Below are 11,054 nucleotides of genomic sequence, written 5' to 3'. Positions count from 1 at the left end.
GCCATGGACACCCAGCAGCAGTAGCAGCAGCATACAGGAAACCTTGCCACGTGACCTACTCTTACAGCAATCATGGCCCCTGCTGGCCTCTAGGGAGGAAGGAAGTCCCAGCTTCGGTCTCCAGAGATTCTGATGCAGACAGATCTTGAGTTGAACAATCAGAGAAAAGCCCCAATCCGGTTGTCTCACGCCATTCACCAGCAGTTCTTTACTCTCTGGCTTATTCAAGCTCTAGCCTCACTAATTAAACTTCAGAAATCAGACCGTGAACAATCTCTCTGCCTGTTGAGTAAATGAATGCCCTCAGTGAATTGGCAAATTCAAAGTCATTACTGCTATCGTAATTACCCTGATGGTCACCCCTATGACCACTATCTCTGTGGCCATCACTACCGCTACCATTACCAGATCGTCACTACTACAACCGTGACCTCTACAACCATCATCCTTCCTGCCATCCCCACTGCGATCAGCACACCTTAGCTGTGATCGATAAAGCTGTCCTCTTGTCAGATATTTACACTGCTTTTATCGTTCTTATAGTTGTCACCCTTACAAACACTGCATTCATGATGCTCTTGGCACCACAACCTTCAAAAACCCTGTATCCACAACTCCTACAGCTATCATCCCAGCAACAATCCACATTTCCATCAGCACACATATGGCTCTCATTCTAGATGAGGTGTGCCTACACTCAACACCCCTCAGCTGTCACACAAACTCTGATTACAAGAACAACTGAGAAACATTTGCAGGCAATGCCATGTCAACGGTAAGTGCCCCATTCAAAAGACGTTTATCAAATGCCTATTCACCACATCCATCTTGGAATTATGTGTGGCAGATGATGATGATGACAATCATGGTGATGATTTGCAGTGCTTAGGGGTCTAACCCATGACTTACGTATACATTTGTGTAAATACTTTCAATGACTCCTGTTTACTACAAAGCAACTGTTATACATCATATACATTTAGAAAATACAGATGAGGGCTGGAGAGATGGCTCAGAGGCTAAGAGCACTGACTGCTCTTCCAGAGGTCCTGAGTTCAATTCCTAGCAACCACATGGTGGCTCACAGCCATCTGTAATGAGATCTGGCACACTCTTCTGTATACATAATAAATAAGCAAATCTTAAAAAAAAAAAAGAAAAAAGAAAATACAGATGAACAATAAAAAGAAACTCCAGGCCCAGCAGTGGTGGCGCATGCCTTTAATCCCAGCACTCGGGAGGCAGAGCCAGGTGGATCTTTGTGAGTTCGGGGCCAGCCTGGTCTATGGAGCAAGATTCAGGACAGGCTCCAAAGCTACATAGAGAAACCCTGTCTCAAAAAACCGGAAAAAAAGTGTCCATAATGGGCTTCCACACTGTTTAGAGAAATGGCCTTCACTCTTTTCAGCATCTAGCACCTCTGTTTAAACTAAGTTTACTTCTTACAAAAATCATACTGTACAGGAGGCAGACCATTGGTTTGGGGAGATTTGGAGAGATGGGAGAGACAGATCACTGAGGACACAGAGAACTTTTTGGAGGTGATAAATATGTATGCTATTTTGATTGTAGTGATAATCTTATGAATGTACGTTAAAACTTTTCAAACTTTGTTTTGTTGAAGTTCAAGTATACCTCAGTAAAGCTATTTTTAAATTTTCAATGAAAAAAAAAACTACATTTCACAAACTGTTCATATTTGCTTTACATGTGGAATATATTTATATTTTCTCATGCACAGGGTCTTGCTTTGTATCCCAGGCTGGCTTGTAACTTGTGATCCTCATGTCTCAGCTTCCTGGGTGCTGGGATTATAGATGTGCACCACCATGACGGGCTGAAATAGTCTGGAACTATGTGATTATATGTGTGCATGAGTGTGCACATGTGCATAGTCAGGGTGCGTGCTTACCTGTGCATTCACATGTGGAGGCTAGACGTCAATGCTGGATGTCTTCTTCTATTGCTCTCTACCTTGTTTTTTGAGGAAAGGTCTCTCATTGAACCTGGAGCTCGTGGCTTTCATCTAGACTGGCTAGCTAGTGAACTTCAGGGATCCACAGGTCTCTACTTTCCCCATCCAGTGCTGGAGTTACAGATGTATGTCACTTTACCCAGCTTTTTATGTGGGTGCTGGGGCTCTGAACTCAAGTACAACAAGCAATTTCCTCAAAGAGCCATCCCCCCAGCCTGAATTACATGATTTTTTAAAATGGCTGCTTAGCATTTGGTTGTGTGTGCCCACAATAATTAATCTTGTCTTGGTTGGTTTTTAAAAAACACACAAATCCTTACTGAAAGTCCTTAAGGTAAAATTTACTCAGTCACATCTATAAGTTTATTATTAGGTTAAATGTCCAGAAAGTTTGGAATTACTAGGGTAAAAGATGTGCACTTTGTTTTCTTAATTCAAAGACAGATTTATTTATTTATTCTGAGACTAAAATAATTCTTCAAGGAAGGTAGAAGAGAACAAGGAAGAAGTAAACTCTTGAAGTGATGTGACACTAAATATTCATCTTCAATGAGGAGTCTTTCTTACCTGGTTCATGCCCTACCTTCGATTTTTATTCCCTAGCCTCATGGAACATCATAAAGAATTCTAATGATACACCTTTGAAAGGCTGTCGATTCTATGGAACTTGTGAAATCCCGAGCTGGCCTGCCCCAGCTCCCAAGATGTTCTCGTGACTTCCTCCCTGGGCCCTCAGGCCTTCAGATCACTCATCTGTGAGCTAAGGAAAGAAGGACAAAGTCCATCTCTCTCCAGATAAAACTGTATTTCCTCTGGCGCTAGTCCAGCCAAACTGTCAGGCTGACTCATGAAAAGATTCTGCGTTCCCCATTCCTTTTTTATCGGCTTGCTTTTTTTCAGTCTGAAAGTCCTTCCCTGGCTGCCTAGGGGCACCAAACGTTAACTGGTTAAGGCTTTGCAGTGTGTTTAGGAGCCTGAAAGCTAGGAAGGGGATAGTGTGATCCAAGACAGGAAGTCATTCTGTCCAGGTCTGGGCTAGGGAGTGCGGCTGATTTGTCCAGGAACACCTGAAGCTTACAAGGCCAGGCGCCTCGAAGGTGGGAACAACTCACAGAACCTTCTGGGCCTGTGCAGCGTCCCTGACCAGCGCTCAGGATGTGCCCACTTCCTGTTTGCCCAGCCCCAGCAACGAGCAGAGCTCACACACTAACCGCAGAACCTTCAAAGGCTGCCAGCAAACCCGGTGGGCGGGCGGGTGGGTGACGGGCTGCTGAGGCCTGGGAAAGGGGTGGGGGTGAAGTGGGAGGTGAGGTCATTTAGGACAGAATACAGAGAGGTGACAGACCCCTAAACAGGCGGAGCAAGTGTTCTCAGCACTTCCCCTTCTCTTCTTTCAGATTTGCATAAGACCCAGTCTGCCGCCTGTGTTCTGGGGGGTTCAGGGTCTCCCTCATGCAGACTTGCTTTCCTCCAGCCTTTCTTTCAGCAAATGACCCTGGCTAGAGTCCCAGTGGGTCAAGCTCCAGGAAGCTAATGGGTCCTAAATACTTGTTTAATAGGCTTCTGTGTCATATTTGCATTTTATAGGTTCCATTCCAGATACACAGAATCCTCAGCTAAAGTGGTGACCCAGGGCAAAATAGTTCAATGAACTAGGCCACCTTAAACTTGATAATGGGCTGACAGGCAGGACCCAGGAGCTTGCTGTGGCCACAGCCTTGTGCTAGGCACTTGGTGGAGGTACAAGATAAACAGATGTCAAAGTCCCTTGCACCTGAGCGCTGCCATCCTAGGTGGAGTGGCAGGCACCCATTTGCCCTGTGCTTGTTCCTTGCCAAGTACTTCATTAGATCCTTCACAGATATTCTTCAGTCCCGCTACAACCCTCCAGAGAAGCAAGGGAGATAGATAGCTTAGGCTGGAATCAATTATTGCAGAGGTGTGACCCAGAAGGAAGTATAAATAATTGGGTAAGGGAACCTTGATTTAGCACACAATTGTGTGTGTGTGTGTGTGTGTGTGTGTGTGTGTGTGTGTGTGTGTGTGTGTGTATGTGTATGTATGCGTGCTGTTTGGGGTTATCCTACTGACAGCAAGATGAATATAAACCCTCAGGTGGTGGATGTAGGGGTGCCAAAGACACCAGGCCCTTGTCGACTGCGTCCACACAGAGCAGGCCCTCACCAGCATACCCAGTGGAGATTCTCTTTCGGTAGATAGAGATCATGGGTGGGACACAGAAGGCAGGTGGGATCCAGACGTGTGGAGTTGCATTCCTCATGTCCCTCAATGGGTGCATCCCTGCTTTGAGACACTAAGAGTTTGGATACTGAAGAAATACTTACATTTCCCCCAAAGAGTCTTATCTCACTTCCTACCCTCAACTCTCCCTACACTCCAGGTGAAAACTTGTTGGCTTTACGACAATCCCCCAACCCAGGCACTGTGGTCAGCCCCATTTTCCAGGAAGTCAAGGTACAGTGGGGTTAAGTGACTTGCTCAAGACTGTACCGCTAGTATTGATGTCAGAGTTCTAAACATGTGGCATGTCTTGCTTTGGGGCCACACTATTAAGCATTTGCGGTGCCTCTAATACAGAATTTCTAAAAGGGGAGACGAAAGCATTGTGGAGCCTTTTGGGCATGCTTTTTCTCCGTGCTGGGACTATGCTGGGCTGGGTACAGGACTAGATGCCACAGGGCCACCTCAAAGCAGGCCCATAGGGGCATGAACAGGATGAAGAAGGCATCTGAAGTCACATCATGTGCGCTACAGCTGCAGTAACCAGGGCTGGTTAAGTGGGAATGACGTATAGGGAGGCCCTTGTCATCGTGTTGAGGAGCAAACATCTGTCATATTTCGCCTAGAGAGTTGGGGGAGGGATTCGAGGCATGTCAATTCCCAACACCTGTCATATAGGTGAACACATCTATGTGGCTAGGAATGATGAGGAATAGGGAAATGGATTCTTTGGATTAATTTAAAGGAAGGAATTTTGGATACTCAGCTGATACTAATTCAGTCCCGGTTAAGTAGTAGTTTTGTTTCTAGAAATATCTAAGCAAGGATTATGTAGTCCCTTGAAAAATACCTGGGGATTTCCAGGTGAAGCCTACCACGTTAGCAGCCTGGCTCCTGATCTTAGGCAGAGTGAGTGCAGGGAGAGGAACTACAAACAGGGGCAGAGGAGGCCGGGAGACAAGGGCTAGGAAGCCCTTGTATCTGTGCCTAACACACACCATGTGCAAGATGCACACAGGGCTTTCAGCTCAGGAACACTGGGGAGCTCCTACCAGAAAGGCACTCATATCTGGAGTTCTGAACTCCTGATAAGGTCTTGGTTTAAAAACAAAAGGCACCTGCAGGCAGCTGTGGCAGTTGCCCTCTGAAGAGGAGGCGGGGCTTTGGTGCTCAGAACAAAACATGCTAATGACTCATTGGAGGGCCTGACTATGGAGGACTAGGTGTGGCTGGGTTGCTCTGCCTAGAACTCAGTGCTGAGGTTACCAGGACAAACATCTGTGAGCTCTGTAGGGGCATGGGGACAATTTTCGAGGGTTCTAAGGACAAGGAGAACACATCCCAGAAAAGGAGGCAGGTTGAACTGAGTTCAAAAAACAGTATTTGTGCCTTAGTGAAGACTAACTGATGTGTGTGTGTGTGTGTGTGTGTGTGTGTGTGTGTGTGTGTGTGTGTGTGTAAGAAAGAGACAGAGAAAGAGAGACAGACAGACAGACAGACAGACTAGGCTTATTACAGATTACCTACACAGAGGGAGAACTCATGGAACATGCTTGATCCCCGGTGGATGACCCTACATCAGTTCCCTCTACGTTCCCTCTGGGAGACTTTTTTTTTTAACTTTATCAAAGCAAAGATAACCTTGGTGATGACTATTTTGGACCTACTGCCTCCTCCCCACATCACCTAGTTTCTTGTGCCCACTTCAAACTTCTCCCCATGATCCCATTGACCTGTGTCTAGTGTGTCTCTATAGCTTATGTCTTTCCGCCTTACCAAGTCAAGGTCCCTCTGCCCAAATGAACATATGTGGTGTTGACAAGTAAAAAGGCCTAAAGCTGCTTGGGACTGGCTAGGAGGGAAACCAGTTTTTCAGCTTCAGGGCCTTGCCACAGCCCACTGGGGTTTTCTCAACCATCCATCCTACCAAACCTAAGCTGCTTGCTAAGTTCCTGTTTCATAGAGAAACACAGAAGTTAAGAGATGGGCCAGCCTCAGAGCAAGGGCTGCCTGGGGGAGGGTTTGGGGAGTACCTCCCACTCCCAGCTGTGATGAACCATGGGGGTGGGGGCAGGGATGGACCGAGAGGAAACAGTGGCTACTAAATCTTCATTTTTCTGTTTTTCTGAGACCAAGAATGCCCAACTATTTATTTGAGGAAGTGCCCAGTGAGTTGGTAAAATTCACTGCTGACGTGGGTTAACTGTTAGATAGCCCAGTCCATTCTGAAGGCCCAACTCATGACCAGCAGGAGCTAGTTGGCTACAAAGGAGTAAGAACTGACTTTGGTATCACCTAGAGATGAACTATTTAAACGCCCTGTAAGTGTGTTTGTGTATGTATCTGCCATTGTGCCCACATCCTTTCCTAGTCTGAAAAAGATTTAAAGCACAAAGAAAGTTAAGTAGTGACTGCCTGTAATAGCAATACTTGGAGGCTGAGGCAGGGGGACTGCCATGAATTCAAGGTCAACCTGGGGTACATAGGGAATTATAGGCCGTCTGGATTATATAGTAAGACCCTCACCAACAACAAACAAAAATGTGGCTTAGAGCAGAGCTTGGTAGTGGTCTATTGTCTCAGTACTTGGGAGAGAAGGGCAGAAGGATAGAGTCTGAGGCCAACCTGGGGTACATAGGAAACCTCAGTCTCAAAAAATGTCAATACCTTACCACTTCCATCGCAGTTACATGACCTCAAACAGGTCTCCTTGGGTCTCATTTTGTTCACTCGAGACTACATGGGAGTGACAGAAGCCCACAGTGGAAGTGGGAGGGGATAAAAGCCCACGCACCCATGCCAGGCCCAGGCTGTCTCGTCTGTCTAGGTCTCTCTGTCTCTCTCCTCCCCCTCCCCTCTGCTTGCAGATCGGGATGTAGCTCTCAGCTGCTTCTCCAGCACCACACCTGCCTGCTGCCATGCTCCCTGCCGTGACCATAACGGACTATGCCTCTGAAACTGTAGGCAGGCCCTCAATTAAATGCTTTCTTTTATACAAAGAAAGAAAGAAAGAGAAAAAGAGGGAGAGGAGTCACCACAGAGCTGAAGCAGAAGGTCTGGGATTTAATACTTGCTCCTGGCAGACTATATGATCTCGGGTGTGTCCTTTTCTCTCTCTGTTCATGAAGGTACTGTTCAGGGCTGAATATGGAACTTGCAGGCTTGGATGCAAAATGGAAATGCAGGGCTCTTTTTAAAAAGTATTAAGAATTATGAAACAAGGTGGAGAAACAAGCGAGGCCAGCTTCCACTACGTAGTGAGCTTGAGGCCATCTTGGATTACAAGAGACTGTCTCAAAAAACAGAAATAAAAATGAATGAACAGATAGACAAAAACAAAAAAGCAAGCAAGGAAGAAAAGAACGGTAAGACAGGGAGCTGGGAAGAGACCATTGAAACCAGCTTGAGGCCCCTCTGAGCACAAGTCCCTGAAGGAATGCCCAGGCCACCCACCCACAAATCGGACCCTTCAACTTCTTCAAGCACAGTTGTATGGAAAGCCCAAGAGGGCCGCTTGCTGCTGGAGCTCTGCATTTTGTGACAGGCCCTGCAGCGTTTCTAAGGAAACTCGGGCTCTAGGGAGCATAGTTAGAAAATGCCAAATTAGAAGCTAGCCCCAACAGCCTTTTCAGAGAGTGGGGGGTGGGTGGGAAGGAGAGAAGGAGGGAGGGAGGGGGGGGAAAGGTAATTTGGGCCCAAAATAAATTGTTTTCCCATCTACCTCTGAAGGTAGCTTGTGCTAGGTGAATAACAGCATTATTATCTTTTGTCTGTGTAGCTTCCTGATTTACAGAATAATGCCACATCCGGGTCTTCGGGGCTGTTCTCCACAGCCTCTCCAGGAAGCCTGCATGGGTAGTTTACAAAACTGATAACCAAAGACTAGAGAGATGACGTGACTTGCCCAAGGCCATGCAGCTGCTCCAAATGAGGCTAGAATCCTAGAAACCTGACTCCTAGGAACAGGGAGGAGCCTTTCCACCTGGCCTGCTTCCTAGCAGCAATAAGGTCAGGGGACACGTGGTAAGCTCCTCGCTCTGGTGTGAAAAGACAGGACTAGAGCCCAAGGGGGAGCGGAGTGCTGGATCTTCAATTTCTAATGATGTCACAGGAACTCCTTCAGGTGCCAGTCTTAACTGTATACACACGCAGTGTCTCCGACTGACCCACAGCAAGGCGGTTAAATGGGACCACTTATGGCCAGCCCTCCAGGTCCCAAGGAAGGGAGGAGCTGGGCTAGCTGGAGACCCTTCTACAGCTATGCATCTGAGGCTGGACTTCATCTCAAGGCCGTAGACGGGAGTGCAGGGAAGCTACACTGGAAGGTGATCAGGTGGAGTTCTAGGTTTTGGCTTGAATGACCTGCAGATGGGGCTTGGTTAGTGCCCATGACTGGCAGAGCAAGTTCCGGGCACACAGGACAGGCCTGGGCAGGCAGGCCCCGGGAAACAGGGTGCTATGGAATTTGCTTCTCCTGGGCTGTGTGAGCTCACCGGAGCCTGTTTTCTCATTTGGAAAGTGGGAGGAGTCATAACCCTCTTGTTCTTTTCAGAGAGCAGGTCCTTGAGCCATCTGATTGGTTTGAATTCTGTTTTATTCACCAACTTAATATAAAAAAACACCTTGAGCAAGTTGGTTTCTCTCCAGTCTCTAAAGGCCTCACTCACTTGCCTCACTTTGAAAATAAGAACGATACCAATACCTTCTCATAGCTTGGGAAGATAAAATGAGACAGTGTACGAAAAGTTTTCCACACAACAGTACAGAATGCGGTGGTGATGGTGACGGCTTTACTTTTTATAAGTAGGAGCTGTCAGAGAGCAAGTGACACCTCAAACAGCTTCACCCGTGCCAGTGAGGACAGGACAGGTCTGAGGCCTTTGGAAGCAAATTTGGGTGGTCATATATATATATATATATATATATATATATATATATATATATATATATATTTCATGTGTGTGGAGTGTATGTATATGTTTTTGCTTGTGTGTGCATGCCCATGTTGAAGCAGAAGGTTTGTATTGGAAATCATCTATGGCTCTTCTTATTCATTGAGGTAGGATTTCTTGGTAAACCAAAAGCTTGCCAATATGGCTCGTCTTGCTAGCCAGCTTGCTCTGGGGAGGCCCTGTCTCCACCTTGGGAGACTAGAATTACAGGCAGGCCTCCACACCCATCTAGCATTTATAGGAGTTTCTGGGCTTAGGACCTCTGGTCCTCACACTTGTGTAGCAATGCTTTAAACCACTGAGACATTTATTTCCCCAGCCTCCATACATCATTCTCACACTTGGAGAATTAGGCCTTGTTGGACCAGGCCAGGCAAACTCTCAGCCTGTTTCCTTTGTTGAACTCTGGGCCTCTAGAACCTTGATTCTCACCTTCAATGTCCCCCCTTGAGACAAAAGAGCTGGCTCCAACTTTTATGGACCACACTTAATAAGTTCCCAAGAGTGATGAACCCATGTCTGTCCCCTTCATGATGTTTCAACAACCTTCATACAGGCTGCAGGTAGCTGGCTGTGCGTGGAGCACATGCCCATGAGCATAAGTACGTGCACACACACTAACACGCATGCGCATGAGCACATTCTCAAGCCCACGTATTTCCCTACTGAGATTCTGGGAGCCTCACATCCCTGCCCCCACCTGAGCCTCTTCTCTTCCTCCCCCACCACAAAAGCCACAGGTACCAGCAGCCTCCTCCAATACAGCAACAGCAGACACAATGCAAAACCAGAGGCAGGCATCTTTGCATTCTTTGCAAAGTTGTTTTAAGCATCTAGCAGGATGTGAGGCCAGGTGGCTAACGACTAGTCGGGGCCAGACCAGAGAAAACACTGATGACAGCGGGTTCAGTGAATGAGGGAGGCAGTGGCTGACATGTAGCCGAAGAGACTTGCCACAGTGCTGATGGGCAAAGGAGCTGCAATGCCAGCCCATCTGGCCCCCCATCCCCTAACCCCATCTCCTAACCAAGTGCTGAGTCTCTTCAGGCAGGCCACACCTCCTGTCTGAAAGTCCGTTTTCCTGTCTATAAAATGGGGGAATCAGAGTCTGCCCACACAAGGTTAAGAGGTTTTCAGAGATATGGGAGGCTTTAATAGCATTGTCATAGTGGCTACACCTTAGAAGATTAAAATGCCCCCTGAGTGCCAGAGGAGTCCAGGAGAGTGTGGTTGTCCTGCCCAGGTTGATCCCCACATTCCAGAGTACCTTTGCCATTCTCTCTTCACAGGCAAAGTCCTCTGCCTTAACTCCCTACGTGATCACTTGTCAAGGAGCACATTGGTGGTTTAGGAGCTGTGGGTTCACATGTAGGGAGAGGACTGATGCGTGCTCCTGACAGGTCTCCAGTTCCAGGCCACAGCTGACTTCCACTCATCTGTTCTCCCCAGTGCAGCCAGCCACCTCCTTCCACAGGTAGAGCAGGCAGGCCTGCGTCACCATAGCCTTCAACTCTACAGTCTAGAGCCAGGAGGCCACTGTAGGCCTGGGGGTAAATAAGGGTGGCCGAGGCAGCCCTAAAAGTCTGGAGTCAGCGTGGGTGGGAACAGCTCTCGCCCTCTTCAGCAAGAAGGATAGGATGGGGCCCTCTGGGCTATGGAGCCCTATGAATAGGGTCATTAGCCTATAGGCTCCTTTACTTCGGGAGACAGGGTCTCACTGTAGCAGGCTACAGTGGCCTTGCTATCCCAGGGCCGCCTGGGGGTGGGAGTCCATGATGAGGCACATCCGGGAGAAGGTAGAATGTGCTGCCTGGGGTCTGGCTCTGGAGGAAGCTTCGGAGAGTGACTTCAAGGTGATGGGCCAGCAGGGGCTCTTGGGACATGTA

This window comes from Peromyscus eremicus, chromosome X (genome assembly GCF_949786415.1).
Source record: "Peromyscus eremicus chromosome X, PerEre_H2_v1, whole genome shotgun sequence".
In the NCBI taxonomy this organism is placed as follows: Eukaryota; Metazoa; Chordata; class Mammalia; order Rodentia; family Cricetidae; genus Peromyscus; species Peromyscus eremicus.
The sequence above is the reverse complement of the archived record's forward strand: the minus strand, read 5'-3'. Positions refer to the sequence as shown.